This window comes from Vicugna pacos, chromosome 22 (genome assembly GCF_048564905.1).
Source record: "Vicugna pacos chromosome 22, VicPac4, whole genome shotgun sequence".
Classification (NCBI taxonomy): domain Eukaryota; kingdom Metazoa; phylum Chordata; class Mammalia; order Artiodactyla; family Camelidae; genus Vicugna; species Vicugna pacos.
In genome coordinates this window covers 1,041,540-1,059,221 of record NC_133008.1, presented here as the reverse complement: position 1 = coordinate 1,059,221, position 17,682 = coordinate 1,041,540, and the positions used below count along the sequence as shown (strand labels likewise).

Here is a 17,682-nt window from a genome sequence, read left to right as displayed (position 1 = left end):
GGCAGTTTGTGCAGGAAAACCCTGTTGGAGTGAGGGCTTCCCCATACACATGTAAGTTATAGAGTTCCCCTCACCATGAAACGCTGTTCCCAACATGCTACATGCATGAAGGCTTCGACACACATTCAGTTCTACGCTGTTAGCATGTGGAGAGCCGCTCTTTCATTCAGCACCAAAGGCATGGTTACACCCAGGAAGATTTACCCAGATTTCTCAGCTGCTTCCTTCAGCCAGATTCAAAATAAAGGCAGTTTGTGCTGGGAAAGCCTGTTGGAGCGTGTTCAGAGCTGTTTTGGGCTCTGTCCCAGCTGGAGGGTGCAAAGCCCAACCTCCAGAAAGAGGGACCAGGACCCCACCCACCAGGTGGTGTTGCCTTTGTAGGGGAACATTGATCTTTGGGTAAGATATATTGCGGCTCTCTCTAAAAACTGCTTTGACTTAAGTTTGCATCCTAGTCACCAGTTCCAGGACAACAGAAAAGGCATACCCTACATCCCTTTGCACTCAACTCTTCCCAAAAGAGCAAATATTTGTCCATGAAAATACCAGCTGCTCTTCTAAGGCCCACTAAATACCCAGCAGTGTGGGCGGTGCACTCTTGATCAGGGACAGGTGGAGAGGGAACAGCGGTCCTCCAGCAGGCTTGGCCTGGTGTGGCAGCTGCGCTGTGGGTGCGTGGTGGGGAGGGAATGCAGGGAATCCTGTTTGAGGGGCCTCTGTGCACGCCTGCATTATAGTCTGAGGTTTCATACAAAGGCTCCAGGCATCCTAACTGGTCAGATACAGCCCCCACCCTTGGGCTGGAACCACCAGGAGATAAGTACCTGTAACAGGGACGGTGCCTGGTGTGGGGAGAGGTCATGGGACACTCCGGGGGCAGGGGCGGTGGTGCTGGGGAAGGCAGGGGATGCAGTGAAGGGTGGAGGGAGCAGGGTCCTTTGCTTGGGGGTGCGAGTTCTTTGGGAGACCACAGGGAATGGCACACATCATCCCCACCCTATACCCCAAATTCCTAGCCCCGCCAACACAGGGGCTGCTCTGCACCCTCTCAACGTGGCTCTCCTGTAAGACCGCACCCAACCAGGCATCTGGCACCCTGCCCTACCTCCCCTCTTGGGACAGATCCCGTCTTCTTGGAAACTGCCTAGCAGCGCGTATTCAAGGCCGGCAGCCGGCCTGGCGGATCTGCACTTCAGGTGCCCTACCTGGCCAGCCGTGCCTGCCTGGGCTCAGTCCTCTATCTTGCCCACCGGTAGCCTGGGTCCACTTCCGGTGCAAGCGGAGGCCGCGGAGCCCAGGCTGAGCCCCGCACACAGACAGGTGAGGGTGCCCCCGCCCCGCTGCCCCGCCGCCCCGCCCACTGTTGGCAGCATTGCCCCAGCCTCCGGCCGGTGCCACCTGCAGCTGAGGACCTCCGCGCGGCCCCGCCCGCCCCGGCCCCACCCAGCTGCCCCATAAGCCTCCCCCCACCCCCGTCCTGGCCGCGCCCTTGCTCCCATTGGCTCCGAATGTTCTGCTCTCGCACGTCTAGCCTCGGGAGGACGCAGACGCAAGCGCTAGGGGAGGGCCCCGCGGCGTTGCCATGGATAAAGACGCCGCGCTCCTCGCGGGCTGGCGTGCGCTTCTGGGGCAGGCAGCGGGCTCCGGAAGTGTGCAGCTGCCCGGGGCCATGGCGGTGTTTGCTGCTGGGGATGGCGGCTTGCTTGGCCGGGCCACTAGTTCTGGCCGCGTCAGTCGGCGGCCGACATCCTTTCTGGGGCGGCGTCTCACAGACGGTAAACGTACGGCAGCGCCGTTGGCGGGGCCAGTGGACATGGACCGGGGTGGGATCCGTGTTGGTGTGGCGGCCGGGGAGGGCTGTGGTGCCGGGGAGCGGGTTGGGGCGGGGGGGACAGGGCTGGGGCACAGCCTCCGGCTTTCCTCCCCCTCGGGCTCTGGGGCTTGGACCGCGAGTCCGGGTAGCCCTGCGTGGCCGCGGCCTCCCAGAACCCCTGGGAAGGGCAGGTGGAGGACCCGTCTTTTATGAAGCGGGGCCTTACCCGCGTTTTGAAGAGCCCCAGAATCAGATGTTGGAATAGGGTGGTTTATCAGCCTTGTATATCAGCAGGGAAATTTCAGTTCCATCCAGATGTTGGCTCCTTCGCTAAAACTCAGGAATAAGACAAGGGTCAGTGTCAATTAGCAGTTATCTAGGGCTTGACTCAAAATAGACTGTGCGGGGTGTAGAGATGGTAGATGGGCCCTCCCTTTCAAGGTTGGTAGTCTTCTGGGATTAGAGGCCTCAGTTGAGGATTACATCCTCATCTGCAGTAATGGAGGTTGTGGGAAACATTAACACAGAGAAGGGAGGGGTGTTGCTGCGGTAACTCATTAAAGAAGCCAGGACACTTGCCTGACTCTTGTGTAGGAGAGTCTCGCCTAGGGTAGGGCAGCAGTTATCAAAGTGAGTCCGAGGCCCCTGAGATGCAAGACTATTTTCGTAGGAACGCCGGGAAGTCACCTGCCTTTTGCACACTCTTGCACTCCCGAGTTTCCTGTGGGGTTTTCCAGGGAAAACCTAGTCTGTGATATCACAAAACAGGTAATGTAGAGGCAGATAGAATTAAGCTCTCACCAGTCCAAAAGAGATTCTCAGAAATTAAAATCACTGCTATTCCTCTCATTAATGATTTTTGTTTAGAAAAATATACTTATTTTTTGCTTTAGAGTATTAATGGTATCATGTAGTAGGTTGTTATTATTTTTAAGTGAACTCATAAGCATTTTTTAAAGTTCTTATTTAACTTCTAACACAGGAACTATTGATAGATTTAACCCACATAAACAGCAGCCTTTTGAAGTCCTCAGTATTTAAGAGTGTACAGGGGTCTTTAGGCCAAGAAGTTTGAGATTCCCTGGAGAACGGGTGCTCAGGTACTAGTCAGGTGCTTAGCGTTGATAGACAGATGCCAAGAAGTCTTCTGCATGTGCTCCCGGACTCGAAATAATTGGCCACACAGAGATCGGTGGGCAGTGCCTCCACTATACAAACCAGAAGCTGCTGAACGTGTCTTGAGTCTAGGCCATGTGCTGTGCAGAGATTCCCATTGTATCTGTTCTATCTAAGCCGGGATTCCTGTGCAGAGACCTGGCTCTGAAGACCTGCTCTCCTTTGCTCCCTGCCAGGTACCTTCTGTGTTATGTCAACCCTCCGGAGGGCTTCAGCCTCCGTAGGGGCGTCTGTATCCACATTGCCTTCCTCCTGAAGACCCTGCTGAAAATGGAAGAGTCGGTGCTGGTGATACCCCCTTGGGGCCACCTCTACCATTAGCAGAGCCTGGACATCCACCAGGTCCGGATTCCCTGGTCTGACTTTTTTGATCTCTCAAGTCTCAACAGAAACATCCCTGACAATGAGTACGAACAGTTCATTGCAGGTGAGATGGTGATCGTTTAACTGGGGCCAGACGGTTTTTGTTCTGGTTCCGATGTGAACATCGGGCCGTCTTGCTTCGGGTTTGTCAGTCTGCTTAGGGGCCGTGCTCATGTTTCCTGCACTGCAGGTGAATTTGGTCTTTCCACAGTTTTTCTCAGGAAATATATCTGAAGTGTATGAGCTCTGTGTTCCCTCCCCTCTGAAAACCCTGGCCTTCTGGTGAGATGGAGCGGTGACAAGGAGGCCACTGCCACAGAGGCCTTGTCCCAGCAGGACTCGCTCCCTGGGCAGTAAGGGCCATTCTTACCTGAAGGAAAACACGATGTATGTGTACCATGGGCCACGTGCTGGAGAAGGTATGTAACCTCTCATTCAGTATAATTTGGTCCTGCTCAAGCTTCCCATTTTACTTTTTGTAGGAGGTAAGATTTGAAGATTTTCTTTGAATACAGCTATTTAGAGCTTATCTTTTTTTTTAATTGAAATGTGGTTGATTTACAATGTTTAGTTAGTTTCAGATATACAGCTGTTTTGTTAGTTTCAGGTATACAGCATAGTGATTCAGTTGTACATATACATAGTCTATTCTTTTTCAGGTTCTTTTCCATTATAGGTTGCAAGATACTGAACATTTTCCCCTGTGTTCTACAGTGAATCCTTGCTGTTTGTCTGTTTTACATATAGTAGTTTGTAATTGTTAATCCCAAACTCCTAAGTTTGTTTCCTAAGTCTGTGAGTCTGTTTTTGTTTTGTAAATAAGTTTATTTGTATCTTTTTTAAAAATTCCACATATAAGTGGTATCATATGTTACTTGTCTTTCTCTGTCTGAGTTATTTCACTTTAGAGTGATAATCTCCAAGTCCATCCATGTTGCTGTAAATGGCATTATTTCCTTTTTTGTTACAACTGTGTAATATTCTTTTATATCTAAATACTACATCTTTATCCAGTCATTTGTCAGTGGGTGTTTAGGTTGCTTCTATGTCTTGGTCATTGAAAACAATGCTGCTGTGAACATTGGGGTGCAGGTATATTTTGAAATTAAGGTTCCCTCTGGATATATGCCCAGGAGTGGGATTGCTGGATCAAATGATGTCTTTTTTTAGTCTTTTGAGGTATCTCCATATTGTTTTCCACATTGGCTTCACCAAACTACATTCCCAGCAATAATGTAGGAGGGTTCCCTTTTCTCCAAGCCTCTCCAGCATCTATGGTGAGTGGATGTTTGAATGGTGGCCATTCTGAGTAGTGTGAGATGATAACTTATTGTAGTTTTGATTTGCATTTCTAAGATAATTAGCGATATTGTGCCTTTTTTTCATATGCCTATTGGCCATTTGTATATCTTCATTGGAGAATTGCTTGTTTAGTTGTTCTGCCCATTTTTGGATTGGGTTGTTTATTTTTTTTTCTTATTAAGTTGTATGAACTATTTTTATAGTCTACAAGTTAAGCCATGTTCAGTCTCATCTTTTGCAAATATTTTCTCACATTCCATAGGTTGTCTTTTCATTTTGCTTATGGTTTCTATTGCTTTGAAATAGCTGATAGGTGTAACTAGGTCCCATTTGTTTATTTTGGCTTTTATTTTCTGTTGCTTGGGTGGATTGCCCTAGGAAAACACTGCTGAGATATATGTCAAATAATGTTTTGCCTATGTTTTCTTCTGAGAGTTTTTTAGCGTCTTGTCTAATGTTTAAGTCTTTAAGCCATTTAGAGTTTGTTTCTTTTTTGGTTTTTTTTTTCAACTCTATTATATGCTTTCGATTTGTGGTTACCCTATTTTTCAAGTATATCAACCCATTATCATATCTATTTCCTTTAGACTGATAATCACGTAGGCTCCAACACATCCTAAGAATAATGAGAAAAAGGAAAAAGAAAGAGAAAAAAATCTATCTTTTCTTGCTACCGTCTCCCTTTCCCACCTTTTTGTATTTTGATATACTTTTTCTTTTTTACATCTTCATGTTTATTGTCTTGTAACTCGTTATTTCATTTCCAATGATGGTTTTCCCATTTCTATAGCATCCTGCTTCCTTTCTGTTTAGAGTAGAACCTTTTAATGTCTCTGTTTGGTTCCATAATGCTGAATTATCTCCCTAACCCCCTCCACCCTGAGCCTCTGAATACTCAGTACAGGGAAGCCAAACCATCCTAGCCTTCATCAGTCTTGGGATGCAATCTTCAGAGTGGGAAAGAAGAATCATTGAAAAATAATATTCTGTTTGTTGCTTTCTACCCTTGCCCAGAGAGTGAGAATCACCTCTGAAGGTGGAGGAAGAAAGATGGGGGCATGGGGCACAAAGTCTTTTCTCCTTTTGCTACTGAAAAAATGATTTCTTTTGTAATTAGTGATGATGCCCTTTAAATTGGTAAGATCGAGATTCCACAGCTTCAGCGCCTGTGAATAACCAGCTGGGAGAAAGCTCTCCAGGGCCCCTGCAGTGGGAAATGCAGCCCCTCTGAGCACCTGTTGTCCTGTATTCTTCCGGCCTCCACACAGTTTCGCTAGGCACTGTGCAGGACGATGCAGTTCCCCAAGGTGGAGGACTGGGAGACCCCTGCTTGGTGGCAAGCCACAGGAGCCCACACTTGAAGGACAAAATGAAGAGTAGTGGGGCGGGCATAGGAACAGAGGATGGTTGAGACCCAGGATAGTTTCCTGGAGGCCAGCAGGTGAGACTGGCGGGGCAGATGGGGCCCTGGTGCATGGGCAGTCCTTGAGGGATCTGAAGCAAACATATGAACCAAGATACTGGATTCGTGTGGGGGTAAATCGCCCCCTGGAGGCCACGTGGCAGTGCAGCGAGCCCAGGAGGAGGGGGCATTTCCCCAAAGTTGGGTTGACAGATCACAACCAACTCACTGGGAACCGAGAGGTACAGAGATATTGTTAACTTTTTGTCCCTCTTCCTGGAAAAAAAATTGCTTCCTGTTGAATAGCCTGTGTAGTTAGTGAGAATTAAAGACATGAAGTAACATTTCCTCAAAAGTCATCCATTGTGCAGTTGTTAATAATGGTCAAATGCAAACTTGAATAGATTAAATCAAACAGTCATCATCGTATTTTAAAATCTTTTAAAATAAAAAATCTTGCTGTCTTTGTTCTTCATTTCAGGGTTCACTTGGTGATAATAGTAACAAAAGCAACAGCAAACCTTTAAAGAATTCTGTCCTGCTGTTCAAGGAACTCTGTGTTCATGACAAACAAATGAGGTGGCACTTTACAGGAAGGACAGTCATTAATCACACAGCTAGTAAATGGCAGGGGTGGGACTTGAACCCAAGCTGTCTGACCCCAGAGCCCCCTCTCAGGCCCTTCAGTGCAGCTCATCACTTGGTATGCCCAACAGAGGCCAGCATTAAAGAGCAGCATGACCTTGGCTGCTTGGCCTCTGTTTCTTCATCTGTAGAATGGGGGTGTGGGCAGTGAACTCTGTGAGCTCAGTGGTCACTTCCTCCAGCTCTGCTATTCTACTGCTTTGAGTTAATTTAAGAAGTATCCGAGCCCCTGAATGGCCCACCCATAGGCTGGCGCTTTGCTAGGCCATGGGTTACGGAGAAAAATAAGATCAGCCTGCTTCTCCAAGGAGCCTGTGTCCCTCCACGGCAAACGGCTTTGAGGCCCAGGCTCCCTCGCTGGCAGTCGGGGACTGGGCAGGAATGTCTGATAGAAGATGGAGGCAGAGCCCCTCCGGGAACAGTGGTGGCCACAGAGCTATCAGGAGCGGGAGCATCTGTCCAGGCTGCTGAGAGGGGGGCCCTCATGAGGCCAGTAGGCCCCCAAACTAAGCCCTCAGGACAAAGATCCAGCCATTCCTGCAGTGTCACAACAGAGCCAGTCCATCCTCATCACTGTGCCCCTGTGCTCCTTTGTCCTGGGGCCTCTCTTCCCCCTACACCCAGAAGACTCATCTCTCTCTCTTCTCTGAGTGTCCCCTCACTTCACCCATGGTCCCTGCTTCCTAGGCCACCATCTCTGGAGTTGACGATTTGCCCCCTCACACTCTCCGTTTGATCAGGAGCCTGGGTTGACCTCCTTGTGCTCACTTTCCCCCATGAGGTGATTTCTCCTCCTCTCTTGGGAACACCTGGAAAACCCAGTCCATTCCTAGCAGTGCCTGCCACCCTGGCCTCCCTGCTCATCTGCCTCAGTCAGGAGCAGCTGGACCACCAACTCTGTATTGCCTCACCGCCTACCATCAAGACGTCAATGTTGATTCTCCCTCCACCACCCAGTATGGTCATTGTAGGGTCTTCTTCTCCGTCAGCCTAAGCCAGACACCTCCCATTCACCCTACCCCCGGGCTCATACCTGGGCGTGTCTCCACCCCAGGTCCAGCCTCTCTCCTTTATGTGCCCAACTCTAGCCATCCAGCTGCTTCTCCACCAGCCTCGTTGGCCCTCCTTCACCCTCACTGGGGCATCATGCACTGACTCCTCTGCTTTCCTACCTGTCCACGTTCCTCTTACTTCCACTTCCCCACCTTCCAGCTCTGCATCCACAGTCAGCACTCTCTTTATGACAAACAAAACTCCCTTGACCCTTGATCTTTTCATTTCCTCACCAGGATGACTTCCATCTCGGTTCACCCAGCTCTATTTGTTCTGAGCCTGCAGGCAGCAGGCTCTCCCAGCACAGATTTCTAAGACTACAAATCAATGCCCAGCATGTTGCCACTGCCAGGCAACCCTCCAGGATTTCTCTAGTGAGCACATTTCCCCACTTGCCACACAGTGGTGTCAACATTCTATGCTCTCTGAACACCTCTAAGCTTCCCTCTGTCTCTTCCCTGACTCCCAGCAGATGGCCTTGCCTCCTGCTTCAGAGAGAATGACATGGTACTTGAAGGGAACTCGCTCACCTGCAGCAAATCTGCTCACCTCACCTTTTATCTGTCCCTCTCCCACCTGGACTCTAGCTGTAGTTGTTCTTAATTTAGTGAGTTTAGTTGACATATATATACACAGTTAAAAGCTTAGCACACTTTAGGCTACCTTCTTGGGCTTACTTTTTCAATTTAACATAGGGTGTATGATGCATCCACTTCGTTGCATGTACCTGCAGTTCATTTGTTTTAACTGATCTTAAATGTTGTGTGTGTGAAAGTAACACAAGGCAAGTGTAAGCCAGGATTCAGGATGCTGGTTACTTCCTGTGAGAAGAGGCCTAGGGCAGGATAGGACACAGTATGTCACTGTCAATAGTCCTGTTCTGGTGCTGGGTGACAGGTTCACAACTGTTTCTTATAATATTAATTTTAATACATAAATACTTCTGACAGGCACTTAAGGTGAGAATGTGTCATGAGCCAAGATATACAATGGATAATATTACATCATTATTGTTATGTAATCTTGTTATAAAATATAATATTCATAATCCTACATTGTTATGTGTTATATATTATATAGATGCATGAATTATATATTATGTATATAAATAACTACATATGTATTGTATACTATCTGATAATAAATAAACAGAACATAACATGCTAGTATATCTACTATTATGTATTATTTAATAAATAATATACTATATCCTGTTATATGACATGGCACCTAATCTTTAATCAAATAAAAATATGTCACTATATGTAATGGTAATTAATAAAATTAAATGAAAATGCCCGCAGCTTTTAACGCCAACACCGCTCCAGCTGTCACTGTCTATCTTCTTCCCTTTCATGGTCGAGGTCCTCACGGTGCTATCTGTTCCCCTTTTCATCTCGTTATCCTGAACCTTCCCCCCCTCCCATCCCATGCTGCCTTCTTCCCCGTGGTCCCTCTAGTCACCAGCGGCCTCTGGGGCACTGATTTCAGGGCAGTGTCTCAGGCCCAAGCTCACCCGCCTGTCCTCCACCTCTGCCACTGCTGGTGGGGATGGGGCGGGGGGCAGAGTGCACCTGTTGTCCTGGAAGAGAATACAGCACAGACTCCGTGACCAGCAGGAGGTGTGGCCGGAACCTGCAGGACTGGGGGGAGAGCCAGACTGTCTGCATCCAGACCAGGGGCACTTGGAGTGTGAAGAAGCCCAGTCCTCACTGCCCCTGAAGTGAGGAAAACACCCTCAGGTGAGTTAAAGTGCTTATGACCTAGGTCTGTTGGCTGCAAAGGACAAAGGGGTCCCTAAGGGGAGGTTAGTTGATGTTCCAGGCCCCACAAAGGCCCTAAGGGCTGGCGGGGAAGCAGGCTGGACGCTCCACTGGACCCAGTGTCCCCTCGGGGGTGGGGCCTTCCGGAACAAGCAGAAAGCCCTCAGTCTCTGGGGGAACGCGGCAGTGTGGGAGCATCCCTGCAGTGAGTCAAGTGACGTCAGGGCCTGTGGGATCCGTTTTTATGGCCACATTGAGCCACAGCAGAAGCCACAGCAGGAGTGGATTCCTGTCTCTCCAGCTGACATCCTCGTGTCTGAGTGCCAGGCTTCAGACCCGATCCCCTGGGGTGCTAGGACAGTTATACACAGAGGCGGCTCGGGGAGGCCTCAAGAGGGCTGTACTGGCCTTGCTGTCGACATGATTACACAAAGATCAAACAATCCATCGATGGGAAGAAAATAAGAACCATGGTCACATCTGGACCGCAAGCTTAGATGTGGTATATGGGTGATATTTATCGACAATCTGGCGAGGATCTGGTCAAAGCTAGAGGCCAAGGCAGCAAACCGGTAGTGACACTAAGGAACATCGTGGTGCAGAGGCTGGATTGGGGGTCTGAAGGCTCCTCCCAGGAGGAGCCTCAGTGTTTGGGAGGTGGCTAATGTGCCTGCTTCATGTCACTAGCAAGTGATGCCACCTGCGGAAAATCAGCTATAATCCTGAGCCGGGTCAGCCCTGGGTGATGTGATAAAGGCTCCTACAAGAGGAGGCGCCAGACGGATAGTGAACCAACCAACAGGCTGATGAGTTTCTGGCCTGTGTTTATCGTGCTTTCGCAGCCAAGAATGAGGAGAGAGTTGAATGGTTCACCATGAAGATTTTAACAACTTAAGAGAGTTCCGTGTCTCACTGCATTTCAGTGTCACCCGGAGGAATTCAAGAGGTGTTTAGACCCAGAAGGGACTAACAGCCTCTTGGTTCCTCATCAACCTGACAAACCCACCAGCCCTCTATGGCCAGACCTTGGCAAGTGCCTTCCCTTGTTCTAACAAATCCCTTTCCACTCACGCCTGTGGTATGCTTTTATTTTTGTTTAATTAATGGGAATGAAGATACCTTACAGCCTCTTCAGACCTTTCCTTAGGCCTTCTGCTCTTAGACCCCGGCAAGGGGGCCCGCTGCCCTGGGTCCTGCACTGCAGAGGGTCCCTCTGGCCCTGACACTTCCTCTGGCCACGCCCTCCATGGGGTGGAGTCAGCAGGGCCAAGGGGGCAAGGTCATTGGCTCCATCCCATGCTCTAGAAGCCCAGGACCCCAGATGCCCTGTCTCAGCAGCCCCTGACCCATTCCTAGTGCCTGCACCGGCTCTCCCGGAAGCTCAGATTCCCAGGACTCACAGAGAGGCCAAAGGGCAGCTGTATGTATGGAGGGTATGAGCAGATCCCGAATGTGAGTTTTGAGTGTCCCCCTGTGAACATCCAAGGCCACTTGTGGCAAGGGATGGACCCAGCATTGGGAAGAAAAGGATCAGGCTAGTGGTCAGAGACTGGGAATCAGCTCTCCCCACACGCTCACTTTCTTTGCCGGACTCCCCTGTGTCTTGGAATTCTAAATTTGAACCTGGTCTTCCCCCTTATAATGAACGTATATTTGTAAAGGCAGGACTTTAGAACCTACTGCACTTAACATGTTTACATGTACAGGATGTGAGCTCCCAGGTATGCTCTGGCCTGCACTTCCAAAGGTCCAGAGCAGTTATGTTGGCTCTACTGAGACTGTAATTGGTAAAGACCATCTCCAGAGAGGAGAGCTCCTGCTTCACACTCCAAAGTCAGGACCTTCTGAGTGGATAAAACAATGGACACTGTGACCCTCAATTGTAAATTGATTTAGAATAACGCCAAAGTGTGTAAGACGTGTGTGTGTGCACGCGCGCACCTGGGGACGTGTGTTGTACATGACTGTGTGTTTGTGTGTGCTCACGTGCACCTGGGGATGTATGTGGTTCTGTATGTTATGTGTGTGTGTGCGCCTGAGGATGTGTGTGGTTGTGCGTATGTTATGGGTGTGTGGGTGGTACATGACTCCATGTGTGTGTGCCCGTGGGGATGTATGTGGACTAGAGCCAGTGTGTCTGCACGTGTGTTTGTGTGTACGTGCATGCATTACTTTTAATAGTAGAAGCTGTCCTTTAGAAATACGATGTAGTAAAAATTGTATGATGTCCTTTGCTGTATAAATCAAAATTAAAATTATCTTCAATCACCAGAAATTTAGTCCCCCTCAGATTCTGTTTTTTTTCCATATTGATTATGTCCTCATTTTACTGATGAGGAAACTGTAGCTTAGAGATGTTGACTGACTCAACCAAGGGCATGGAGCTCGCGCGCCCAGGGCCAGGACCCAGTCCAAGCCGCACTGCTCCAGAGGCCTGGAGCCCTGCTCATGATCATGCGTGGCCTCTTGGCGGGGGAACAGATTCTGATGGGCTGTGGCCAGCGTGCAGGCTGCCCGTGCCGGGGACTCGGGAAGCCGGGTGGAGAGTACCAGACAGCAGACAAGAGTGAAGGGCTGCTCAGAAGTCAGATAGTTTCCTAGGTCTTGGATGAGGAAGGAGGCTCACTGCTCATCCTTGATCCCTTTGCTGGTGGCCAAAAGGGACCAAGGCCCACGAGAGCACTTCTGGGAGCTGCCTGCCAACACCTGGAAAAGGACTGCTCAGGACTGGCTCTGCAGTAGGAGCAGAGAAAGGAAATGTCGCCTCCTGGTGGACATCCTTTGTGATGGCAGTAGGAGGCCTAGGAGCCTTGGTATCGAGGTGGCAAGGCAAGGTCCTAGTGGATGATCATTTCCACGTGTCTTAAAAATCATTGCTTCATATATTTTATCCATTTTGTGGTTTATTTTAGGGTGGTAAATATGGTCAGTGTTACTCCATATTACCTAGATTAATTAATTTTTTTATTGTTAATTTTCTCTTCAGTGATTTGGAAGCTATATTGCCTCTTAAAGAAAATTCTCTCTAAATCTTTATAAATCATCTTTAAGTTCATAAATTTTTATGCAATTGGACCAGTATTCCTATAAGAGTCTCAAAAATGAAATGATCTATTAGATCCTGTTCCTCAATAATGATAAATTTAGCATATTTTACCTCTCTGTTGTTCTAAATTGTGTGTGTGTGTGTGTTTGTGTGCTCCAGTTACTACTTTTTAGACAGTTGCTTTAAGTTTGTTACATTAACAAAGAAAATATAGGTATATACATCTTGGATTTCATTGCTCACTACCACTATTTAATCCCATGTCTTTCCCACTTTTGAGTTATTTACTTATTGGGATTTCCCAATCAACTGGACACATGATTGACTAATTGTTTTTGAGTGGTGGACTTGGAACACTTACATATCTATATGCAGATTTATGTTCTCCTCGTCAACAATTCTCAGAGTGTTGTTGATGGCCCAAGCCTTGTTTTAAATTAAGGCATTGTTTTTCATCACCAAAAAAAAAATTATTAATTTAAGGTGTTGTCTTTTTATGGCTGGCTAGTCTTTTATGGTGAATGGATATTAATAGAGATTTCCTTAACCTTCCTCCTTCTTTTTGCCATAACTCGAATTCATTGAGAAACATGTTTTTACCATTTCTCAGATGGGCTTCAACTTTGACTTCTGCTTTAAACCATCATCCCACTCTTTTTCTCCATGCTTATTCCTGAAAAAGTGAGCTCTCTATTGGTTTATAGGTGGTTCCCGTCAAAGATTTGTGACTCCCTGTCCAAAGTTCCAAAGGAAGAGAAAAGGAAAGATTCCTGTTTCTGGTGGTTACATTTTGTCAGGTTAGAGATCTAGTTATCCATGTGGCTGCAGTGGAATCTGCAATATCTTGGCTCAGAGTTTCGTTTTTCTGGCTTACTAGGGGAACCGCATTAGCTGGGGTCACGTCACTGTGGCCGTTGTCAGGATCCTGGGACTGAGGCAGCCCCTTTGCCTCCTTGTTATTTTGATCTTGCAAACTGGGTCCCAGTTATGTGAACCCTGCACCTGGTGGCCAGGATCGCCCCACACGTGACGTGTACCCAGTTCCTTGGCGTCCCTCACTGCTGTCAGCTAGTTCCAGTAAGAGTACGTGATGGCTTCCACTACTGTCCTTCCTCCATCCTCTCCAGGCAGGCCCTCCTTTCCCACTAGTTGGCCCTAAACCTTCTCTCCTGCTCTACATACGCTGACGGAATTCCTCAGGGTTTCCAGCAGGTAGATGGGTCTCTTCTATGTTTGGACCCCTTCAGTGCTTGCAGTGAAAATATAGGATGTGGGAAGGAGGAGCTTGGGGATTCTCCATATCTAGGGCCTCCCTATCCAGCAGATTCAACTAACGGTGGATTGAAAATATTGTTGAAAAAACAGAAAGTTTCAAAAAGCAACACTTGAATTTGCCATACACTGGCAACTACTTACATAACATTCATGTTGTATTAGATACCATGAGTAATCTAGAGATAACTTAAAGTACACAGGAGGACACAGTGAAAGAGAAAGTGACAACAAATATATGTGTATACTCATGTATAACTGAAAACTTGTGCTGTATGCTGAAATTTGATACAACTTTGCAAAATGACTATAACTCAATAAAAAAAGTTTGTATATATATATAAAAGTAGATGGGGGGATGTACATGAGTCCCATGCAAGTCCTATGTCATTTTATACAAGAGGCGTCAGCATCCATGGATGTTGACTTCAGGGTGAGTCCTGGAACCAGTGCCCCATGGTTACCAAGGGATTACTGGAAGTCCAGGCTCCTTATCCCAGCCTGCCGTGTCCCCACATGGTCTGACTCCTACCTGTACCACACTTCCCTTGTCACTCTCCTCCAGCCCTGGCAGACTGCCCTCTGATTCTTGAACAGGCCACACTCACTGCACTTCATGTCTGGCCCTTAGAAATACCCATTACTTTCTGAGCATGGCTCTGCTTTCACAAGATGGGCTGCATTGTCACTAGAGAAGTCAGTGTGGAGGTTCCTTTAAAAACTGAAAATGGACTTAACTCATGATCCAGCCTTCCCATTCCCGGGCATATGTCAAAAGAAAACTCTAATTCAAAAAGTCACATGCACCTCAATGCTCACAGCAGCAGTATTTATAATAGCCAGGACATGGCAACAACCCAAATGTCCATTGACAGGTGACTGGATAAAGAAGTAGTAGTATATTTATACAATGGAATACTACTCAGCCATGAAAAAACAAATAGTGTCATTTGCAGCAACATGGATGGACGTAGAGATAGTCATTCTAAGTGAAGTAAACCAGAAAAAGAGAAAAATGCCATATGATATCACTTATATGTGGAATCAAAAAAAGAAACATATGAACTTAAATACAGAAGATAAACAGACCCACAGACATAGAGAAACAAACTTACGGTTCACAGGGAGAGAAGGGGATGGGAAGGGATATATATGGGGATTCGAAAAGTGCCCCTCTTGGGGAGTGATGGAAATGTTAGCTATCTTGATCGTGGTTATGGTTTTCTGGGTGTAGACATTTATCAAATTCACCAAGTAGTACATGTGAAATATGTGTATTTTATTGTACAGGTATCATACCACAATAAACGTGCCCTTAAAAAAAAAACAGGAAAACACTGGCAGCATTTTGTCCTACGTTTTTATGTGTCTTAAGTGAGTGGGTCTTCAAGATTCTGGTCTGCCATATTTTCTGAACCAGAAGTGCCCTCCTTCCCTTTTCTTTGGTAAACTGTCAGTGGGTGGCATTTATTCCCATGGCTTCAACTGCTCTCTGTCCAATGATTAACTGTCAAATCTTTTCCAGCATGGACATCTCAGTTCAGTCCCAGAAATATATTTCTAATTGACAAGTAGACATTCACATTTGGTTAGCACATAAAAATCTCAAGCTCTGTTTGTCTGGATTTACACTCGCCCAGAACTAGTTTTACTTTTTCAAACAATGGCATCACTGTCCCATCTCTTTTCTGTGCCAAACATCTGGGAGTTTTCCTTTACTTTTCCACTCCCTCACCCCCATCAGTACTACAATTCTATTCCTTAATGTCCCCCAAATAAGTCCCTGCTCCTCGCTCCCCACTGCATTAATTCCCACCCCTTTCTAGTCTCCCCAGTGCTGTACTTTAGAGTGAACAATCCACTTTGCTCACTTTTAATGACTAATCTGTGTCACTCTCCTCCTTAAAACCGCAAAGAATTCCACGCTGCGTGTGTGAGGAAGTCCACGCTCTCTGATTTAACGTCACACCTTCTCATCACCTCGTTGCTGCTTTTTTTCAGCCTCAGCTTCCGTTAGTTCCTCACAGCCTCTAGCCTCACTGACCTTCCTTCCCTAAGTGCAAAGTGCTCTTAGACATGACCAGGGGTCTGCACAAGACACGCAAGCTGCTGAGAATCCCGTCCCCACCACGCACTCTCCTGGTCTAGAGATTTGCTGGAATCCGTCAGATGTCAGTGCAGAAAGCATTTCCTCTCTGACACCTTCCCTACCTTCTAGAACACAGCCCCAGGCAGTGCAAGAGCCCCTCTGAACATATAGTATATATGATGCAAAGTGACTCTTACCAAATTGTTTTGAAAACCTATTTAAATTTTTCCCTTCCACGACACACTGTGATCTCCTTGAGGGATGGGGGGCTGTGTGGTATTTGTCTAGACAGCTAATGTCTGACATAGACCCCGGGCCATCGGAAACAGTCTGCTGACTCATCAAGAAGACTTGTCGTCTTTGCGATGTACGAAAGACTACATGCTCTCTGATCTTACACCATCCGGCAAGGGTCAAAATAATTTCACATAGAACTACAGAGGCAAAATATGTGTATTCTTTTCCTCTTTGTGAGCCCTAGATCATAGGCATCCTGGAACGGAGGTGTCACTCAAAGCTGTCTGTCCCCTAGGCTGTTACGCCCAGCTTCAACATATTTTTTGAAGTTGTAGGGATACGTGTACATCACCCCGTCTTAGAGCAAATGGTGCTTCAGCCTGACCAAGTTTAATGTCCATATAAAAATCAGAAATCTTCCAAACTGAAGCCTGAAGAAACATTTCCCTTTTCTCCTTCCAGTCTGTGTGTCATCTGCACCCCACATCCCCACTGCTCATCTGCGTCAGGCCACGTTCTATCTAGAAACATTTCCGGTGGGACACTTGGACAAGAACTAATTACAGCAGTAATGAAACTGGTCCCATGAACGTAGGCTCTGCACAACAAGGATGTTTGACGGGAGGCCTCAGCCGCGGCCTGCAGGGTCTGTTCACGTTTTCTGCCTGGCTTCCCTGCAGATGTTGTTCAGAAAATGAAGCCTGCAGTTAAAGTCATAGAAGGCCTAAGAAATCCAGAAAAATGGAGTGAGATTCATCTCCTTGGGAATATTTTTGAAAACCATCCACTAATAAGAAGAAATTTAAGAGGTTCGTTTCAGAGCAGATGATGTCCAACTGCAGGTGGGTCAGTTTTGTCATTGTTGCTCGCTAGTTGGCTTTCTGCTGCTTCTAACACGCCGCTTTTAAGAGAAGTGGCCTGAGTCGGCCCTCAGAGCAGAAAGGTGAGCTGGGCCTGGAGACAGCCAAGCTCCTCTGCTGTGTAGTGACCCGCTGAGAAGGAAGGGTTGGCCCAGGGCTTCCTCTGACTCTCTCCCTCAGTTATAAACTCTATGAAGGGAAAATGGAACAAAAATCTTAATTCAATATGGTATTGTCAAAGTATAAACATAATTGTCTTTGGAGGGGATGGTATAGTTCAAGGGGTAGAGTACATGCTGGATTCAATTTGCGGAACCTCAATGTAAAAAAATAATAAGAAAAAATCTTTAAAAAAAGAAAAATAATGAAGAAGAAAAGAGATCTCAAACAACCCCTGTTTAAAAAGAAAAAAAATTCTTTTAAAAATAGTAGTCAGCTAGGTCTTTTGCTAGATTAGGAGTTTGGGATTAACAGGTACACACTACTATGTATAAAATAAATAACCAACTCTCAGGTCCTTAATAAATTATTTCAACCTGAATCCTTTTTCTTTTTTCCCCTAAGCAACCCGTGGAAGCCTCTGAAATTCTCATCTTATAAAAGAATTCATTTAAAGGTGGTTTGAAAGTTACTGGTTAAAACAGTTATTTGTGGTTCCATG

The 17,682-nt window shown here is 47.0% G+C and overlaps 1 long non-coding RNA gene across 1 annotated transcript; it reads left to right on the top strand.

Annotated features, from left to right (window-relative positions):
• The first annotated feature begins 3,298 nt into the window (after positions 1-3,298).
• Positions 3,299-6,806, top strand: LOC140688313 (uncharacterized). The gene is made up of 3 exons (XR_012062958.1): positions 3,299-3,416; positions 3,564-3,771; positions 6,538-6,806. It is a non-coding gene; the product is annotated as an uncharacterized lncRNA (long non-coding RNA).
• The last annotated feature ends 10,876 nt before the right edge of the window (positions 6,807-17,682 follow it).